The sequence below is a fragment of the Rattus norvegicus genome, chromosome 5 (assembly GCF_036323735.1).
Source record: "Rattus norvegicus strain BN/NHsdMcwi chromosome 5, GRCr8, whole genome shotgun sequence".
Classification (NCBI taxonomy): domain Eukaryota; kingdom Metazoa; phylum Chordata; class Mammalia; order Rodentia; family Muridae; genus Rattus; species Rattus norvegicus.
In genome coordinates, this window is record NC_086023.1 from 115324081 (window position 1) to 115341024 (window position 16944).

General features: G+C 41.9%; 1 long non-coding RNA gene across 3 annotated transcripts; it reads right to left on the reverse strand.

Annotated features, from left to right (window-relative positions):
* Positions 1-487: 487 nt before the first annotated feature.
* Positions 488-16496, reverse strand: LOC120102924 (uncharacterized). 3 transcript variants are annotated; one of them, XR_005504898.2, is made up of 5 exons: positions 15942-16496; positions 14591-15234; positions 13670-14283; positions 11004-11118; positions 10154-10317 (listed from the first exon to the last, which is right to left on the reverse strand). It is a non-coding gene; the product is annotated as an uncharacterized LOC120102924 (long non-coding RNA). The 3 variants fall into 3 exon arrangements; XR_010051918.1 differs by lacking the exons at positions 10154-10317; positions 11004-11118 and adding an exon at positions 488-797 and having other exon boundaries at positions 14591-15285; positions 15942-16494; XR_005504899.2 differs by lacking the exons at positions 10154-10317; positions 11004-11118 and adding an exon at positions 488-797 and having other exon boundaries at positions 15942-16490.
* Positions 16497-16944: the final 448 nt, after the last annotated feature.

Genomic DNA, 16944 nt, shown 5'->3' on the forward strand with positions numbered 1-16944 from the left:
AGATACCTGACAGGGGTTACAGGTCATGCCTGTCTGTTTATATGGGTGCCGAAGATCTGAACTCAGGTCCACATAGGTGTACGGTGAACGCTCTCGTGCACGGAGCCTTTACTTGTTTTATGCAGACCAATCTCTATCTCCTGTCATAAATGCATTACTTTCTCTCTGCCTCTCTTTCTCTGTCCATTTTTTTTCTCCACAAGAATATCAAGAGCCAATGTTAAAAAAAGATAGAACTCTCTACTTTCCAATTGTGAAAGAGGGGGAAGGCAGCTGGGGTCAGGAACATACTCAAAATTATTTGCCACCAAGAAGTGAGGATGGCCCGAGGCAGAATGGACTGGCTGAAGACTTGGATGAGGGTAGATAGACTGGTGATGAGCAATGTCTTGGCCATCAGTTTGCTGACCAGCAGGGAGGAGTGGAAGGTCCTAGAGGAGGGTTTTAGGTGGCAGAGGAAGCAGAGAAAATAGACACGGGACTCAGAGAAGGTATCGTCAAGAGTGTCAGCAATTTCAGGAGAACCTTACAGGTAAATTACAAACTGTGTCCGAAGTTGGAGCAATCACCACCATGAGTCCCACATAGCTCAAAGTCATGACAGGATCCTAGCTGGAGAAGTCATAGCATGTTTGTTCTTCTTTGTGTCACGGACTTCTGGTATTGAGAATGTTCAGCTTTGAAGAGGTCCAGAAAGCAGTTCGGCCCCTTGGATGTGCCGAGAACATTGAGGGCCTCTTACTCTTTGAGGAATTCAATTCCATCCATTGTTTAGTGGGACCAATACTACTGACCTTCTGGAATGTAATAAAAGTTAAACATCATTGTGTCAGTGAAAGGTATTTTACATCTACCTGGGATATATAGTGGTTGTTCAGCAAATGCTTTTCCCACAACTTCATTGCTGTTTCTTTCAGTCCCTGGTTCTCAATACTCTCCCTTGGCTTCATGCCCCTAAACCATGCATACCCTCCATAAAATTAGGATGAGTTGATGTGAGATGATGATGATGATGATGATGATGATGATGATGACGACGACGACAATGATAACAATGATAAGTTATAAGAAAAGCCTTTGGATCTGTGACAAACTACTGAGATCTATAAAATTTCAGTATCAACCAACCAGAGCCCCCAGAGTTCCCAGGGACTAAACCACCAACCAAAGAGTACACATGGAGCAACCCACGGCTCCAGCCGCATCTGTAGCAGAAGATGCCCTTGTCCAGCATCAATAGGAGGAGAAGCCCTTGGTTCTTTGAAGGCTCAATGTCCCAGTGTAGGGGAGTGCTAGGGTGGGGAGGCCATAGGAAATGGGTAGGTGTGTGGGGGAGCACCCTCATAGAAGCAGGGGGAGGGGAAATGGGATAGGGGGTTTCCGGAGTGGAAACCAGGAAAAGGGGTGTCATTTAAAATGTAAATAAATAAAATATTCAATAAAAAAATGAAAAAAACTGCTCCAAACAGATAGTTCTAATTAAGAGAATAGAATCCCCTGGTGAATTCTTTCTGCCCAAGAACCACAGACTTTCCCTCTCCCCGAGGTCAGGTAACTGATTTAGAGAGATAATTGGAATAAGAGGGAACCTACTCTATGTGTTCATCCGCACAACCCACATCTGAGACGGTTCCATGAGGCTTACCTCTTGAATCACTTGAACTAGCGTGAAGAATATTTGAAAATCTGGAGACTCACTCAAATATTGTTAAGTGGTCATCTGCATTAAGCTGTTTTGAGTCACACAGCAGCCAAAAAAGGCAGCTGCTTTTAAAAAGCAGAGAGCTGTATCGAGAATTCTGGAATCTTGGGCTCTTTAAAAAACACAGAAATATTATAAGAAATGTTTTCCTTTTAGTCCCAGGTGGGGTGATATGGGACTGCTTCAGAGCAACTATGAATTGCCTCCTGCTCTGGCAGAGGCATGGTTTTGCCAGCTGCAAGCTGCAATTGTGTGATGTTTAGAATTCTGGAAAATCTTCAGAAGGTATATTAATGCTAGAGCTCCAAAGGGTGGGGTGGGTGGTTGTTGGTCATTCAGGGTGGTGGTGGTTATGATTTGTTAGTAGTCATGCTCAAAGAGGAAAGAAGAAAAGATCCATGAATTGTTATCTCTCTCTCCCTCTATCCTTCTTTCTCTCCCATCTAGTGAGAAGGGTTGAAACCATGGGGGATAGAGAGTGGGAAATAGAAGAACCCATAACGCAGCAAAGACCAGCTGCACATAGCATTTTGTCTTCTTTGTTAAGCACTAACATACTAATTCAATTTTCCTTTTTAAATTAATTTTTAAAAACTTCCTTCCAAAAACATTGCAAATAAGAATGTAGAAAAAAGAAAAAAAAGGGGGGGGGTGGAATTACCCAGGACCAAAGACTTTAAGACTCAATGAACTGTCCTATAGTTAGAGTAGATGTTAGGGATGGAGCTGTGGACATTTATGTTGGATTTTGTAGTTTTATGCATTCATCCACTGCCAAAAAACAAGAAATCCATGATAGAGTTGAATCAGATACACAATTAGCTTTGTACCCTCTTGCCTGGCCTGTGTCCACCATCTGTCCTTCAGCCCCTCCCCATCCTCCAGGCCTTGGCCTTTCTTGTGCTCTTGCCTACATTCTACACTGTGCCCACATGTGCATTAGTTCACATGCAGACATATATTATTGCCTATATTCTGCTCACAAGGGAGAACATGTGGGATTTTCTTTCTGTGACTGGAACTTCTGTTAATGTTACACATTCTAAGTCTGTCCATTTTCCTGGGCAAATCCAACTTGCTACTGAATTGTTTAGTTGACAATATTCAAATAAATATTTTTCCATTTCAAATTCTGGAAAGAGTCACCTTAGCACACACAAAGAGGTTAGTCTCTAGTGCAATTTGTCTCTAGAATGTTTGCATTTGTGATGCCCAGTTGGTGACTTCCATTTCAGCAAAGTGTCTTCGATAGTAGAAGTAAGTTAGAAACATGCTTTCCTAAGTAAGGATAATGGAAACAATAACAGATTCTCTTCTTCCTTAGTGAGTTTTTCTTCAAGCTCTAGAGCTTTAGAAGTAGGAGTCAGGGCACAGCGAGATAGAACTGAGTGGGATACCTTTCCACTCTGTGGGTTTTTTTTTTTTTTGTTTTGTTTTGTTTTTTTTTTTTGGTTCTTTTTTTTCGGAGCTGGGGACCGAACCCAGGGCCTTGCGGTTCCTAGGTAAGCGCTCTACCACTGAGCTAACCACTCTGTTTTTTAACCTTTTATTGATTCTTTGTGAATTTCACATCATGCACCCCATCCCACTCATCTGTCCATCCTTCCACCCTTGCAACCTCTCCTTCAAAAGAAAACAAATAATGAAAATGAAATTGGAAAAATACAAAAGAGAAACAACAAAACAAACAAACAAACAAAACATCTAACTATGGAAGCTGCATTGAGTCACAGGATACCCTTTTGTCCATGTATCTTTTCTTGCAAATGTTCATTGCAGTGAATCAGTCATTGGTCTGGTTTGAGGCCTCTGGCTTCTGTTACACTATCAGTACTGGATCTTCACCAGAGCTCCTCTAGGATATCTTGTTGTTGCCCTGTGTCATGGAAATCCTACAGTTGGATCTGCAGGGCCACATTTTTTTCACACACTCCAGCAGTTCATAGATGACCTAGATGCTTGAGTGGGCCAACTAAAAGCTCTGGATTTGGGCCTGGGTGGTAGCTGAGTTGGTCAGCCTGTCAGTTCTCCTATGCCCATACCACCAGGGTTAGTTCTCCAGGACGAGCTCTCTAGCATGCCCCACCCCCACCCCTGATAGATCACCCAAGTGCTGCAGCAGGCAGTGACTAGGCCAGCTCTCCTGCACTCAGACTCTTGGGCTCACCTCCACCCACTCCACCAGGACCAAGGGCCAGCTTTACTCTGCTGCCCAGGTTGGGAATAGGGCCTAGCTCTCTCGATTGCTGTGAGGCCAGCTCTCCAGCTCTCATAACCTTCAGGCCAGTTCTCCCACCTGCTGCAGGCATCAGGGGTGGGGTCCACTGTGTGTTTATGAGAACATCTGTGTGAATTAAACTCTTCTAAAAGGATCGGTAGGCTAATGAAATCACTTTGGCTGGTGGTCTAGGTTGTCTATGTTTAAGTGAGAAATTTGATCAAGAGCTAAGGAAGGAAGGATGAGGGTGTGGAAATACGACTGGCAAAAAAACAGGGCACTGGAGCCCCACGCAGTACAGAGATTAGGTAGTTTAGAGGCAGCACAAACACAAAGACTCAGTAGAAAGGTGTTAAAATATCCTACATGTTTGGTCTGAAATGTGCCCTGTGAATTGCTTCTTCTGCTTCTCCATAAAGCCCCCAAGAAAATTCTCTTTGGTGAGGAGGGCTTTCTCTTTGATTTGTTTCTGGAGAGTGAAAATGTGACTGAGACTTGCAAAGTTGGTCAGATAAGAGGGTCAGCCATGGCTTTCCCAAGGTGCATACACTATGTGGGACAGCCAGGGAACTGAACACGTCTGACTTTATTTCTGTGGCCCCTTGTGTCTCAGTGAAACAGTCAGAGCATTGAGCAATTCCAACCTTGGTTCTGTGGCTCCTAGAGTCCAAGGACAGAATGTTGTTTTTCATTTCCTGTTCTCATAGGGCTCTTGAGGAGGTTAGGTAAATTGATACATGTTTTTAAAATTCTTCAAACAGTACCTGACAAGGGAATTGCCCAATACATGTTTTCTATTTGACCAGAGCTTCCCAGTCCTAGTATCATCGTTCTCTCAAGCCTAAGAGGTGGAAACTGTTGCTCTTGTTTATAGACAATAAAGTGGAGGGCCAGAGAAAACTGAGTAATTTGCCCAGGCTCATACAAAGAATACATCTCAGAGCATGAATCTAAGCCTCAAGTTGAGATATACAGACATTGTCACTACAGATGTGTCTCAGTTCCTTTGCTCTTGTCTTTAGTTTACAAAGTTTCTGGAGCTGGGAACCAGAAGCCTCAGGTCACCTCCCATCCTGAGGTCCACTGTGATTGAAGCATACATACTGAATAATCCCAGAGCTTTCGCTTCCCAGATTCTCCTTTGCTCTATACCAAAGGGCCAGAGGCTGGAGGCAACAGCCCGTCCTTGGCATGGGCGTGATCACTCAATGTTTAGTCTGTTGTTTGCTGTCTGCACGGCTGGATTTCAAGCACTGAACAAAAGGATTATGACTTAGGAATCCAGAGAGTATGGTTTTTTCCAAAGCTCTCCCAGTCACATCTCTGTGTTTGTGCTAAGTTGCCTGGTTATGTTGCCCATCTCTCAACTGGTACAACCAAGCTGTCTGTTATCACTGACTCTGGGTTTAAGTGGCAGCAAATCAGAGCTGTTGTTCACATAGGCATGTGCATCTCAAGTGTGTCTGACAGAACTATTCATTGACTACACTGAGCCCTGGAGAATTCAGTGTGGTTACAGTTGCTATAAATACCCACAAGGTCACTGGAAGGTAAGAGTCTGGAGTCTAACTGTTGACTTTAGGGAGGGAAGTCCCCGTTCCTCCACGTATTAGGTGTGTGACCTACAGCAAACAGCCTCTCATGAAATTAAGCTCCAGTATGCTCATTAGCAAAAGAAAATACTTGTATGTCATTCATACAGCACTTGTGAGCTTCGTGAGTATGCATGCAAAATGAGTACACACATACATCAGGATTGTCTCTTATTAGTGCTAACATCCCATGATGCTTTGGAGGATTTAATAATTCAGCAGAAGTTATTTGTGCAATGCTTGACACAGAATTAGTACTCTATAAGGATCAGTTATCAGCAACATTGCTGGGGTCTTTGGTGTTACCATCGTGAAGCCTATAGGCCTTTACCTTCAGGTCACTCATTCTTTCATCCATGAAAAGTGTCTCCCCTGTGACAGAAACACTGCATGGGAATGAATCAGTCACCATCACTAAGGTACAGAAAGTCCCAAGTCATGTGGGAAGGTTGATCAAGAGAGACCTTTGTTTCTTACTTGCAAGAGAGGATGGACTAAAGCCAGTCAGAGGGAAGGCTAGTAGACAGTACTTCCAGATTAGATGAAGACTAGAAAACACCTCACTAAAGAAGGCACTGAGCTGAAATTTGAGGGGAGTATGGGTCAACAGGTCAGGGGAAAGACCACTTTGGACTAGGAGCCTTGAGGTTCCAAGGAGCCAGCACTGCATATCTATCTAGACTGGCAGGTTCAAAAAACATAAAGGAGTTGAGTAAGAAAAGAGGTAGGTAAAGGGGGAAAGATCCAAAGGTAGAAGAAGGTAGTTTCTGCATGATGAGGACTTGGTTCCTACTCCATTGGAGTTGGAGACTAACCAGAAGGAAGCACAGACATGACAGAATCACTTCTCTAATAGCTTCCGCTTGTTAAGAGCTTGGTAAGAGTAGAGAATTGAAGAGCTGTGTCAACAAGATACAGAGGGCAGAGTTTTGAGAAAGAGACAAGCAGTCCTACCAAAGTCATGGTGAAGTCAACTGAGATAAGCACTCAGAAGCACTAAGTGGATGGAGCAGTTGCAAAGCCGATGAACAGTCTTGGAGACTACTTTTAACAGAGCAGAAGGCACAGAATCCTGGTGGGTTCTTCCTGCACCTAAGAAATGTACATGCGTCCCCTTTAATGCATTCACTGAATGGTTTCAATATTAATTACAGATCACACAATTCTTTCTCCCAAAGGCTTCAATATGGGTATCCTAAGAAAAGAAAAACTAGAATATTTTTCTATATGGATTTAACATTTAGAAAGTACATATTGACATAAAATTACTGTCTTATGTATAGTCTATATTCAAATTTCTTGTGTCCCCAAACTTCCCTTTATAGCTGTTTTGTTTTTTAACAATGCTGTTGAGAATCGTGCATTTTAACTCTTGTATTTTCTTAGTTCCATTGCATCTAGAAAAAATCCCTCCCCGACCCATGGAATTTTGTTTGTCTGGCTGTCTTCCTTTCTAGCCTGTTACAACAGTGCCTCGTGGAGAGTATAAGTGCAGAGTGCCTCTCAGCTTGGAGTACTTGGTTATTTCTCCATAATTAGATTCAGGCTACTCTCTTTTGATATGGACACTATAGATGTGACATACACTCCTTTCTAGTGCCTCACATAGCTGCACTGTCTACTCACATAGCTCACAGGCTACTCTGTCACTCATGCTGTTGTATTTGATCATCTAATGAGTGGGCTCCACTAGACCTCAGCCTGTGGAGGTAGCATTATATTTTTGTAGTTTTAAGCAATCTTTAAGCTAGGTACCTGAACTGTTCTCTTACTTTTTTTCACCTACTGACTTTAACAACTTCTGTTGATGACTCTTGCATAGACCCCATACTTTGACTGACGTAAAACATGATTTTCTATCTTTAGCCTCCCTGCTGTATTTATTAGCTAATGTTCTTTAGTTGTGGAGGTGCAAACGTATCTGAGACTTATCCACTCTAACAACATTCCTAATGTTTGAGTTGTATTATCCAAGATCCAGACTTCACTCAAATTCAAAGTTCCATTAGTCAATTTAGGGGAAAGAAATGCTACTTGATATGTCTCACTAAGATTTGGAGAAAGGGATAGTTCCTCAGGGAAGATGAGCTGGTCTTATTAAAGTCAAAAAACAATAGCCAGACAGGCAAAAGCAACAGATGCCCTAACAGCAATGAGTCAGTAGTATTGGGACTTCCTCATGTCATTATGAGAGACATCCCAGTCTTACACCTTACATCAGAGAGGTCTCCAGAAATTGTGTGAGGCTCACGGCATCTCAGATTCGTTTGTTTAATTATTATCATTACTTATATGTATGTTTGTGTATGTTATGTATTTTGTTTGTGTGAACGAATGCCACACATATATGGATGCCCAAGGAAGCCAGAAGAGTATCAGCTCCCCTGGAGATAGGATTTCAGACAGTTGTGAACAGCTTAAAATAGGCGCTGGGAACTGAACTCAGGTCCTCTGGAAGAACAACGAGCTTCCTTAACTGATAAGCTTTCTCTCTCTTTCTCTCTATTTCTCTATTTCTCTCTCTCTCTCTCTCTCTCTCTCTCCCCCCTCCTTTCTCTCACCTCTCTCATTTCTCCTCTTTTTCTCTTTTGAATCTTTGCAGTCCCTGATGCCAGCACTTAGTTACGGTCTCCAGTTGTTTCTCTAGCTTCAGTTTCCAGCCTTGTATTACAACCAAATGGAGGAGAAAAGTGGGAAAAGTCATATGGCCCACAGTCCTCTCTGTTTTTCTTTGTGAAATCTGAACATACTAGTTCTATTGACCACAGCAGAGAATCAGTTTTCCCTCCTTGGAAACAGAAGAGATATCCTCTTTACTTCGGACAGCAATATGTTCTGATAAAACACTAGGGGTTCTATTATAAAAGAGGAAGAATAAACCAGTTCTTCATATAGACCTTACAAATAATGTTCTCGAACATACATTTTAAAAGGGAGACATTAGAAAATGGTCAGTGTAATCAACCTGGAAGAATCATATGGAAACAAATTATTTTGTACCTTTGACTTTAAAAACAAAACTAAATCAATGCTCACATCTCAGTTTTACCAATCGTCATAGTTTGGGTTGCATTGCCGTGAAGAGACACCATGACCAAGGCAACTCCTTTGGGCCTGGCTTACAGTTTCAGATGTAGTCTATCACCATCACAGTGGGAAACATGGCAGAATCCAGGCAGACATGGTGCTAAAGGAGCTGAGAAGTCTCCATCTTGATTTACAGGAAGCAGAAGAGGACTTCCTCCACAGACAGCCAGCAGGAGTTACTGATTCTGTGCTGGGTGTAGCTTGAGCTTATATATGAGACTGCAAAGCTCATCTCCACAGTGACACCTCCTCCAACAAGACTACACCTCCTAGTATTGACACTTCCTTTGGGTCAAACATTTAAACACATGAATCTATGGGGGCCATACCTATTCTAACCACCACACCAGTCAAATTGTTTTGTTCTGTAGCCCTCTTTGTGGGCTGAGTTGCAGTAATGACATAGGATGTCTAGTAATACCAGATCCTTTTCTATCATTTTCTCACCCATGTCCCTGAGGCAAGTGGCATAGACCACTGAAACTCTGATCCATATGTGGCAGTAGGAGGGTCACAGATGGGATGTGAAGAGACAGCGTGTGTATGTTGGTAACCACCCCAGCCTGGATCCTGGATCCTGAGATTCCAGGTCCAGATTAGCCACTGGGTTCCTTCATAACTCAGTTTCCCTCTTCTGAGTATTTCGCCTGACCCTATTTTCATACTTAGTAGGTAATATTTCCTTTCAGGAGAAGCTAATCTGAGATCTGGAATGAAAAGCCTTTATTTTTGCTCTGTCTGGAAATGTGAGAATCTGGCAAATTCCAAGGCTTAGCTTGCTAATTGTCTCTCCATATGGCTTTGATACAATGCTGCACGGTTAATGGCAAATGCTCATTAACCAGAGGTTTAATGAGAATGGGAATCTGTTTGATTTTCTCACCACTGTATCAAAAACAACTGTCAAAATCCCTGGTACATGGGAGAGCTAGCTCCTGTCGTGGTAACTGACTTTTTGATTGGCCTGGATCATTTTCTTCCTAAACTATCATGAGGACTGTTTCTGCTCTTCTCTTCCCAAGATCAAGCAAGAGGTGATTTAAGAGGAGCCAGGAAATAGGGCTTACATACAATTTATGCTATATTTTACTTCATCTAGTTTCCCTTAAAAATATATCATGATCTTTTTTATAAATGACAAATCTGGATATCAAAAAAATAAATGAGCTCTTAAACGTTATGTAATTTTTATTACATTTATTTTTTATTTACTTCCTTATTTATTGTATGTGTCTGGAGGTCAAAAGACAACTTATAGGAATCAGTTTTCTCCCTCCATCATATAGGACCCAGGGATTGAATTTAGATTAGCAGGCTTGGTGACAAGTGGCTTTACCTACTGAGCCATCTTACCAACCCAAATTTTGCATAATTTTTGATGAATAATATCTACAAAATATATGAAAAACATCCCTAATACGTAGATGTGAGCTTGCACAAATGGAGAAAACATTTTTGCTCTTAATTCAATATCTCAGCATCACCAGGATAGGCATATACCTTAATCTGATTTACTAATTCACTGAAATTCTAATAAATAGACTGGTTACCTTCTTCCAGAGTTAAACAAGCTTATTCTTAAATCCATATGCAATAATCAGGATGAATAAAACAGATAAGAAAACACACTAAGAAGCAAGCACGTCTCTCTAGTTGAAATAGTGCTGCACAGACCCCCATGAGACAGTTAGTTCACCATTCGGGAACAACTCTCATTCCTAAGAAGGAAAAAGAAAAAAAGAATTCTTAACACACCAAAGAACGAAATGTGAGGTGATGCACTATATAAACAATGGAAGAAATCATGATTGATTCCCTATAGTGCCATGTAGAGTAATAGTTTCCTAGCTATGATTCAAGATTAAGATGTGATAAGAAATGATTGATACATCTGACTAATTAAAAACAAAACGGTTGCATGGAAAGTCACCATTAGAAAAAAAAACAAATAGCAAATGACAAATCTGGAAAAAAATCTTTGTGACATATACCCTAAGGACTAAGATTGATAACATATAAAGAACTTTCAGATCAAGGAGAATATTGCAAATAAATCATGGATAGATAAAAAGGAAGAGTGTGTAACTGGCCCATTCATGCGTAGAGCAATGCTATGGCAGGTGACCCCTCTGCAGCCCCCATGATGTGTGTCCTTGTATCATGCTCCACTTGAGTGTGAACTAGACCTAGATAGTATAAAAGTGATAGGATGCTTCTTGAGATTAGGTTACAAAATAATATTACTTCGGCCGTGTTTATATACTTGCTTGGAGTGAACCCAGCTGCCATGTTTTGATCTACACTATGGAGAGACCCATTGACTTAGGAGCCATTGTCTCTAGCTAGTAGCCAGCCAGGACCTAAGGACTTCTAATAACAGAATATACTTGGGGATAGATGGTACCTCAGCCAAACCTTGTGATGTTCACAGCCTCCAAAGACAACTTGGCCTGCTGATTTGAAGAGCCCTGAGACAGAGGCATCAGTCAAACTGCACCTGAATTCTTGGCTCATAAAAACTGTAAATAATAAATTATTATTTCTAAGCTACCAAGCAATTAGTTCAGAACTAAATTCCACTTCTCAGATTTTGTCCTTGAAATATATCCCCAATAATACAAAAGAACATACATATTCATTCACTGGAGCATTATCTATAGTTGAATCTGTGAGGGTATCTTCATAGTGGAATAGATAATTCTATCTTTTCATTGTTTTGTAACACATCACCACAAAACTTAGTGCCTTAACTATTCCACAACTTACCCTTCATCATTCTGTCAGTTAAGTGGGTGTTTCTGTTTAGCTACAGTGTTTAATATCAGTTGGGGGTTTCTACTTTGCCTTTGATATTCAGTTCCCAGATAAAAGACATACAACCTTTATATTTATAACAATCCTTTAGTGTATTAGAGCTGGGCAGATTTCTACCTGCTAAGCTATTAGAATCTATTTCTCCATCAATAACTTCACATTATAGCTTTCCACTTTCCATCTAGGCTTAAATCCAATTGGCCAGCCCTCATGGCCATGTTTTCATGACTCATATAACATATGATGTCTTCTCCTCCCTCTATCTTCTCTCTTCTCCTCTTCATGATTCTCCTTTGACCCCAGCCCAGGAACTAAAAACTCCATCTGCCTCTCTTATGTATAGCTATAGGCTGTAGGCATCCTTATTCACCAAGATAATTTAGAGGACAAGGTCATAGCATCACTTTGTGTACATACAGGATTCTCTAGTCCCTGGGGGTAACCAGGCCTTGGAGGCCAGTATTTAGCATTACAACATATAGCAAAAAAAAAAATCAAACCTCAATATCAGAGGATGTAGGCTAAGGTCACTCAGTTGACCACATTCAACTGATGCTAAATGATCAAGCTGGTCTCTTTCAAGGACCACTTAGCACATGGCCAAAGGACAAAGGACAGTAGTGTCCTTTGAGCCTCTGTACAGCATGGCAGCTCCTTCCAAGAGTGAAAAGGCAGAAACCCACAGTCCTCTAAGATCTTGACTTGGAAGTCCAGGATATGATATATGCTACTTACTGTCACCCAAAGCAATTCAGAAGGGAAGAGGAATGGCAAATAATTTATGCAAAATCTATTATGAATATGCAATGGTGATAAAGAATGGGGCCAACTTCATGAACATCCGTGGAATAAATGCCAGAAGAACGCAAAGTGCAAGAGTGTGCACATAGGACTCCAAATTTTACACGGAAAAAAAGAATGAGCAACAATAACAAACCCCACACATGTCTGCCTGCTTCCTTGTTTTCAATTTTAAAATAATCTAGGAATAATAATAGGAAAAAATGGGCTACCTAGTATGGGCTGTCATTGGAGTAGAAAGGAGAAGAGAGGATGTTTCTCTGAGTATGACTTTTTTTTATAGTTTAATCTTGAAAACATATTAATCTTTCTGTTCAAAAAATAAAATTAGTCTATAAAAGGGGGTGGAAACGTCCAAGAGACAGAAGATGCAGCAAAGCACATCTTCTGGACATGACCTGGCCACTGCACTTTTGAATTCGCTATAGTGTGGATATCTGTGGAGAAGGTCTGCATGACATCCGGCACAGCACCATCCTGCATTAGGATAGTTAAATGTTTTTTAGGGAAAGGATGTCTTTTTTTTTCCCTCAGTGGTTGTGGTAATAACCTCTTGCTATAGTACTAACTTCCTACCCAGGCTCAGGCAAGAAACATTAAACTCAATGGGTCACACCCTAACAGACAGGAAAGTAGGAGGGCCTTGTTGAGAAGGCTTTCAGCCTGTAGCAAGAGGGGTGGTGGTGGTGGTAGTGAAAATTTATTGTATAAGTATATGAAACAGCCAGACAATAAAAATTAAAAATAAATTAGAAGTCTAGAAGGAAAACCATAAACGTGAACACAAACAGAAACAGATGTACTCAGGGTCTTCAGGTACTAGAAGAAATTATGGTTTATAAAAATCTTATTGATACATATGAAGAGATATATAATGCATACCACATATTAAAGTATTCTATCATTGTCAGATTACCTGAGACTGCATGGGGGTTACATAAGAGGATGTCCTTGCTCTTAGACGAACATATTAACATACTGACTGCATCCTAAATGACAGTCTATGTCTACAAGCTATTCTTAAATGGTTCCAGAAAACACTATGATATGTTAGTTATGTAATATCTCAAACCTCCTGGTCCAATTTTAAATTTCCATATCTTTTAAAGTAGAAATATCACCAATTTAATTTTCTCTGAAAATGTTCTTTTAGTTCTTTTATTTTAGTTTTGTGACTTTTGAATAACACTTTTAAATTCCATGGTTTCTTTTTCCAGTGAAATTTTTATTATCTTCCATCAAAGAGACTGAAACAAAAGAAGGGGCGAGAATAATCTGGAAAATGAGGCGAGCTGTTATAAATTGGTGAATCTGGGCAAAAGGCGCACAGGAGGTTCCTGTGCTACTTTTGAAACTTTCTGTAAGTTTGAAGTGATTTCAACATAAAGGACAGTGTAGCCGGAAATGATTGCTGATGTCTGTGCTGTCCCGCAGGTGCGCTATGCCCAAGCTTACCTTCTATCTGCGCTTTGGCTGCCTTCAGAAGAGAGGAGTGAGGAGCATTGTCTGGGCTCATTCTCTAACAGGACGGACGACCTGGCAGGGCACAGGCACTGTGAATGAATGGGGGAGTGGAGAGAAGGAAAAGGCTTTCATTGCCCTTGGCCTTGAGGGACTTGCTCTCTAATCCACCGAGCTAACTAACTCCAGACCTTTCCCCAAAGAGAACCGTGTAATAGGCATGTCAAACGATGAAGCGGATTGCTGTGGAAACTTGTGTAAATAACTCTTTGGGCAGGAGAAAGATGGCCAACACCTGCTTTTTGTTTTCTGGAATTTATTAGAGCCACCCTGTGAGGGACGCTAAGCTTCCTGGAGCTTATTCACTTATCTGAGTTCATTCTTGGTTCAGGGCCGGCATTTTGGGGGGCCCAGAAAAAGCTGTCAAGGATCAGAGGAGGGTCACCAACTGCAGGCTTTAGGGAGGTGAAGGCAGTTCATAAGAGCCCAACTGGAAAGTAATGATCTTGTAGCCAAGTATGCTTCTTTGCTGTATTTCCATACCCAGATGCAGGCAACACTTCAGTAAGAGCTGGGATAGTCATTCATGGGTGCTGGGATGCCTAAGACTGTCGAGAGAAATATTTGGAGCTGAAGTCAAAAGAATGTTGAGAATGATGTGTCAGGCAAAGGAATCATTTGGATAAAGACAGGGTCATCTAAATTCTTGCTTCCTGAAAGTACGGTCTCTTTATCAGGAGAATCAACCACAGCCAGAACTTACTAGAAACACAGAAGCATGGGCTGTACTCCAGCCCTAGTACGTCAGAGATGCATATTTATAAGGTACCTAAGCACAGTGATCTGAGAGGTGCACTAATTAAAATTCCATTTCTTAGAGAGGGTACCCATGGTTGTCCAACATCTCACTCTTACCTGGTGTAACTTCCTGCCAGCCACAGTTGTATCAATCGTTGATCTGAGGATTCAGCCCAGGGCTCTTCTTCCCCTCCAGACTTAACACCAGCATCCCCAGCCGCTGAAGCCCTCTGGGAAAATGGGAAGTCCCTCCTCCTGGCAGGCTCAAAGACTCTAGCTTTCCTTGAGCTGTAATACTGTCTGTACTTTTTGACCCAGTAATTCTACTTGGAGGATGTGAGCTCAAGGAAAAAAAATAATCCAAAATAAAGCGGCCATCTATGTTCAGATGTTGGATGTTTACAGCTGTGCTGTCTCCAGTCATAAACAACCAAAGGGGAAACTATCCAAATGCTGGCAGTAGCCTAGGGGCAAGGCGGGGGCATGTTGTTCCCTAAGCACTGTTGGGAACAGCCAGTCTGCCTCTGGGGACTGGCCCTGAAGTTCTGGAGATTGGCTGGGCAGACAGGGAACCTGGGTCTCATTTTCATTCTGCTCTTCACCCTGGGTCCCCACTGTAGACTCATGCCTGTGTCAAGGTCTTCTGTGACTCCTACTATTTAAACATTTCATATGTGCTCATCCTCTAGTCCCCTTTCACAAAGATGCTGGGAGGAACACGGGTGGTATAAAGAAAGAATCTTAAGTGGAGCTGACAGCAACTGTGTAGAGAGAGAAAAGAACAGGCCCGGAATTCATGTTCTGTGCAGACTCTGTGATACAAATAAAAGCTAATGTTTATTCAGGGCTTGCTGTTGCCAGAGGCTGTTTTAAGCACTTTTATATGAATTAACTCACTTAATCCTCCCATCAACACTATAAAGTTGGAGTTATTAGTCCCCTGTTTTTTAGATATGGTTGAGAAAATAATTTGCTTAAAGTCACTCTGATGGAAGGAACAGAGCCAAGAATAGTATATACCTTTCTTCTCTGACCATAACTCATACTCTTACCATCTTCCCAAGTCCTTGCCATGTGGTCCCCAGATCACCATCAGCAACAATCCTGGACTGTTCTTTGAAAGCAATGTTCTCCAGACCTACCCAATCAGAAGCCTGGGGGGAGGCCTAGGCACCCTGCTTCAGCAAGCTCGATTCACCCTTGTCAATATGATGCGTGACAAATTTCTAGAATTATTGCTGCACCACTTGCTGCTTTTAATACTCATGGTATATGAAAACTAGACGTTCCCATAATTATACCGCTCTATTGCTAAAGCAATCGAGAACCATGCAGTCAATTGCTTTTTGACTAAACAGCTAGAAAAATAATAGATCCGGGGTGTGAGCCTAGAGTACCATGCCTTTATTCAGACCTCTGCAAAAGTCAGTTTATTCAGAGGGCGCGGGAGGAGGAGGGAGGCACTTACCAGTTATGGGAAGGTTGCTGTGCAGGAATTAGAGATGGGAAAATCGGTAAACCATGAGAACGTTTGCTCAGTTGTTCTACCTGTGTCAGATGGAGGTGACACCCGTATGGTGCTGGTACCTAGAGTGGTGGTGGCAGCTTGGTTCGATCTGATGATTAGCCAACCTCTGTGTGCTGGGCTGCTGGTTTTTCTAGGCTCTATGCATAAGACCTATTTTTAGTTCAGCCTTGATAGGACATGCTGGCCGGGTGTTGCCAGATCTCAGGCACAGTCCCACTCTGGCAGCAGGCAGACTTTGCTTGGCTCACAGATCATGGAGGGCTGTCAGGGCATGCATCCAGCCTCCACCCAGATGCCAGCCCACCTGGACCAGCCCTGGGTGAAAGAAAGAGATCCCAAGGGAAGCCAAAGGAATTGCAGTGACAAATCTTTTCTCTGGTCTTACTGACACACCTACTGAAAGGCTATCAAAACCTACAAGCCACGGAGACAGGGGATATGCCATGACTTACTTCCAGGCATCTAGCCAGTTGGAGGAACAGTGAGAGTAAGAACCTTAGGTTTTCAGACTTCCTCCTCCAAGTGATGCAGATGATCCTAGAATTCTCTGGCACTTGTCTGTTTGTATTCTTTCTGCTTCTACTGACAACCAAAGATTGATGACTATTGGTTCTTCTTATAACAGGTACATCTTCCCAGGAGGAGACAGAGAGCTGGAGGTCCCAGAAAGTAGTATTCCATGGGCAGCAATAGTAACTTAGTAAAATTGGTAAAGGGAGCAAAACTTGAGACTGCTGTCACAGCCAGAGACCACACCTCATATCTTTTGCAACGATTTAAAGTCTCTTTTATCTAAGATTTTTCTGCAATTTACACACAGGAGAGGAGAGGCCAAACAGCACTTTATTATCAGTAATAGCCAATATATCTGCAATGATAATGACTGTTAAATTTGGTGTCAGATTCTGTCTCACATTCATTAACTTTTTTAAACAACCCAGTA